General features: G+C 42.6%; 1 long non-coding RNA gene across 1 annotated transcript; it reads right to left on the bottom strand.

Moving 5' to 3' along the window:
- Positions 1-432: 432 nt before the first annotated feature.
- LOC103634896 (uncharacterized) lies at positions 433-4,202 on the bottom strand. Its single transcript, XR_556986.4, has 3 exons — positions 3,517-4,202; positions 3,346-3,428; positions 433-574 (listed from the first exon to the last, which is right to left on the bottom strand). It is a non-coding gene; the product is annotated as an uncharacterized lncRNA (long non-coding RNA).
- Positions 4,203-4,772: the final 570 nt, after the last annotated feature.

The raw sequence follows: 4,772 nt of genomic DNA on the forward strand, positions 1-4,772 counted from the left end.
GATATGTCCACTGCCAGGTTCACTCAGGTACTAGGCTTACCGATTTACCATATTTCTCGGCATGTGCTTAGTACGTTCAAACGCTTGACACACGGTACCACACCTTAATCCTTATTCCAATTTTTATCCCATAGACAACGCATCCCCATGGACCGTTGCCCACCGACCATCATCATTACGATATGAAAATGGATACAATCAATGTCCTGACCTCGCGCGAGTGCTAGAAAAATCACTCGACTTCTACCGAGATCCCTATTTAATAAAGCAGCTACTCGACCTAGCATACTAGTATTCATCTCAATAGGAATCCTAAGTTCATGCAACTAAGGTTCCAGTCAACTCCTACACTTAAGTGCACAGTACAAGCCTACAAACATTAAGTGTAGTAAAATAGCATATATAAACGGTTATGCATAAAACCGGGGCTTGCCTTTATTTTAACACTTAGATAGTGTTTGCTGGGGGGTACTCGCTTGGCGAGCATCCACTGGTTATGTCCATCCTTTAGGTCGTCCACCACGGCATCTTGTGGTTGGCACCACATCACTGGCTCGATCATCATCTCTCGGTCCTATATGAGGTGCAAGATGCATATGTATGAATATAATGGAATAGCACAAGACACTTTAAGTACACGCTAGCGAATTAAACACTAAGTAGCGAGACATCACAAGCAACCACACCCACTAGCGTTAGCTAACTACATATCGTCGAGCGCACAACATTACACCACTAAAAAGACGACAAACATTTTGGATATTTACGCAACACAATACTACATCACAATTAACTAGAGAAAGAACATATAAAAATATGACACATATATTATCTCAAGCTTAGCCATGACAATTCTATGTGAATTTAGTGTCAACCAATCATTTTTAGCCAAAAGGGTGAACTAACAATTAAATGAGTGCTTGCAGATTTTTGGGACAGCAGCACAACAGTTACTTGTTTTAATCATAACTTTTCAATTATTAATCCAAACATAGCAAACTAGGACTTTCTGGAAAGCTTAAAATGTTCTCTATAACTTTGGTATTTTCACCTCAACCTGATTCAATACATAGCAAGGTCAAAAAGTGCAATCACAGCAGCTCTGTCCAGATTTGGACAGATTCAGACTTGTGACTTTAAAAATTCATAACTGAAGATTCAGGCATCCAAACAAATTGATCCTAAACTTTCTGGAAAGGTAATAAAATTGTCTACAATTTATTTATAAACATCTTAAGGCGATTCAGTATTTAACTAATGATAACAGACACTAGAAGACCTTGCTGTCCAGAACTGGGCAGATTCAGTCTCCATATTTGAAACATTCATAACTTAAGCTTCAGACCACCAAAAATAGTGATCCAAGACTTTTTAGAAATATTGGCAAAAATACTACATAACTTTTATAATCACCAAGAATTGATTCTATGTTGAACTGAATCAAACAATTCAGTTTTCGAAATCTGTTCTGACGGTGGACAGAACACAGCAAGCAGTTTGTAAAATTCATAACTCTTAAACCGTCAGGCCTTTAGTTATGAAATTTTAACACAAGCAAGATAAGAAAAGCATCTACAACTTTCTTATAATCTACAAGGACTGATTCAAACATTAACTTAAGCAAACAGTACAGTCTCTGAAATCTGTACAAAATTTGGACAGATTCAGTTACTGAATTTGAAAAAAACATAACTCCTAAACTGTCAGACCTATGGCTGTCAAATTTTAACACCAGCAAGATAATAAAGTTATCTACCACTTTTCTATAGCACATATCTACAGAAAACACAATTTAGTTCATCAAACATACAGCCCAACTAAAACAGCGCGTGCAGTCCAAAACAGCAATCAATAAATTTCAGCTTCCATATAATTTAAGAATTAGTCGTGTTCTAGAGACTTGAATTATCCTAACACTTCACCGTTGATTAGAGTTAAATTAGTCAAGTTAGGACCATCAAGTTGACTCATAAATTTTATCCAAGCCATTTTGTGCTTTAGATTTACCATACTCAATTAACCACGCGTTCTCCACGAAAATCAACATCGAAGCGCTTTTCACCCAATAATTTGCATTTAACTTAGACCTCCCATGAGCACTACTACTTTTCATCCGCGACCATAACCATACACATTTAGACCACAACAAGCAATTCATCGCAACTACAAACTTAACCAAAGCCATCTAACAAGTCGGCCAGCCAGAGTAACAATCTAGGCCGCTATACATCCTACACGTCGGCTTGCATATTATTATCGCAATCCGAGACCACATATATAACAATCACTTAACGAATTTGACTCCTACTCAACATTAGTTGGCTAATCACAGCATAAGACTTAGCAACCCATTTAGACATTGCATCTCAAAACATGGGTGGGAGCAGGTTAATTAACGTTTCTTAACCTTTTCTCAACTTAAACAAGACAATACACAAGTCACTTAGAACACCATTTTTTAGAAGGTCTAACATAGAGGCATTAACGTTGGCATAAAACTCCATAAGACTTACTTGCTACTGAAGGACCTAAAGCACTTAGGTGCATATGTTATCAGATTGTTCTTCAATTTTAACCGGGACCGACTTATGAATGCTACTTGCTTCCAATAATTCTTGGACTGCGATAACACTCGTATAAGACCTCTAATCGACCAACAAGGCATTTATTTATCCAAAGGGGCATGGAATGCAATAGTTGACAAGGCAAGGCATCGACCCGCCATACCACAGAAAGCATGACGACACCGACAGATGCGATCAACTAATCGTTTTTTTTAAAAAATATTAAACTTACTTCTCGCTTTACCACTACACCACCCTTTAGTCACGTGACCATCGGGAGAGTCCTTCACACGATTATACAATAGCAACCTAAACGTCGGGTCACACAATACATACATATTTCTTTGTTGCGAGTATAACCATATTACGGCATATACCCGCGCACCTCAATTAAATATCTCACGCCACCACTACTATAATACACTATGACACACACACATACGTGTACTAATTCACTCACATCACATATATTTCTAAACTTACTCATCACATAAAACAAGCACGACACGCGTGTTTACCAAAACGCGAATGCGACCTTGCCACGACATATAATCCAAACATTTTATGCCCACATCTAATCAAACACCACTATACACCACATCGACCCAAAACGTAATTAGACAAACTACAAATCGCACACCTCAACAATCGCTTATTCTTTAACCGCAAATGCGATCCTACTAACGTGTATTGACGAAACATATTACACACATCCACATATATACATGCATTGTCCGACATCAACCAAAGCGTATGTATTATAAACTATAAATCAATCAACCTGAACGGGTCGTGACTAGACGCATGGCTGTCCACATGGCTCGGTATTTCGTCGAACGGGCAAGGCACGACGTCGACCACTAGCTGCGAAAACACACAATTTGTTGGCGGCAGTTCATCGAACATCACACACATCGGAAAATAAACATTGAGAACAGCGGGGGTTTCTCACCACGGTTTTCGACGGCGTCGCGGATGGGCTGCGCAAAACAGCGAACACACGGTGGGCGTCGACGGCGTGCTGTCCACAGGGCTCCACGAAACAGCGAGCCGGCAGCGCGCGGCTGGCTGCGCATTTTGACGAACAGCCGGCGGGCACCACGACGGACAGCGAGGAAGGGGGCTCGCTGTTGGTTTTCCATGGAAGAAAATGGGGCGCGCTGGATAGAGAGAGCTAGGCGCAGGGAACAGCAAGGGGCGTCCATGGAGGGGGCAGATCCGGCCATGGCATGCTCCTGCTCGCAGCTCTGCGCAGAATCGCGACCACGGGGAAGAAGAGCAGAGGAGTCGAGCTGCTATTTTCTGGGCGCCATGGGGAGCTAAGGAGAGGTGCAGGGGGAGGTCGAGCCCATGGAGGAGCAGAGGGACTCGCGCCCATGGAGGCCCTGCTCATGCGCGCGTGCTGTTGCAGGGGCGCCGAGCACAGGGGCAAGGGGAGGCGCTGGAGGGAAGGGACGCCATGGGCAAGGAGAGGGAGGAAGGGGGCCGAGCTCCCTGCGCTGGGGAAGGAGGCTTGGGCGCCATCCATGGGAGAAGGAGCTGCGCGCCCAGATGCAGCCGTGAGGAAGAAGGAGACAGGAAAAAAAAAGAAGGTGGCGGCTGTGGTTTTTCTAGGGGTGGGAGTGCAAAAATGCCTCCACTTGCAAGGAGATGACTCCTATTTATAGAGAGGCACTAGGGCTAGGGTTTTATTAGTGGGCTGGGCCGGGCTGGAATGGGCTTGGCCCAAAACATGAAATCGGGTTGCGCTAATTTATTTTCCCGAATAAAAATGTTCCCGCGGAATTCGTTTCTACAGATAACAGAGCGAATTAGAGTTTCGGCGAACGGACGATTGAGTGATTAATTCGACCGAGATTTTGATTTGAATTTGCTCGGAAATAATTCCCTGCGCGTGATTTGAAAATAAATCGTCCTGAAATTCGATCGGCTTTGGATTTTTAGTCGGAGAAGGCGAATCACGATATTTTAAAATCGCTGTCGGAGTGGTTTTCAATTCGGTTCAGACATAAGGTATTTGGCCGAGTCGGATAAAATTGATTAGAGGACGACATATTGAGTATTACGTTTGAGAAAGCGGATTCGGACAAAATAATCAGACATACACCAAAGTTCGAGGAATTGGATTCGGACACAGCTCGACTAGCAACTGTCGAGCATTTGATTACATGAGCGTTAGACGAGTTTGATAAATTGAGAATGATTATC

This window comes from Zea mays, chromosome 8 (assembly GCF_902167145.1).
Source record: "Zea mays cultivar B73 chromosome 8, Zm-B73-REFERENCE-NAM-5.0, whole genome shotgun sequence".
NCBI lineage: Eukaryota > Viridiplantae > Streptophyta > Magnoliopsida > Poales > Poaceae > Zea > Zea mays.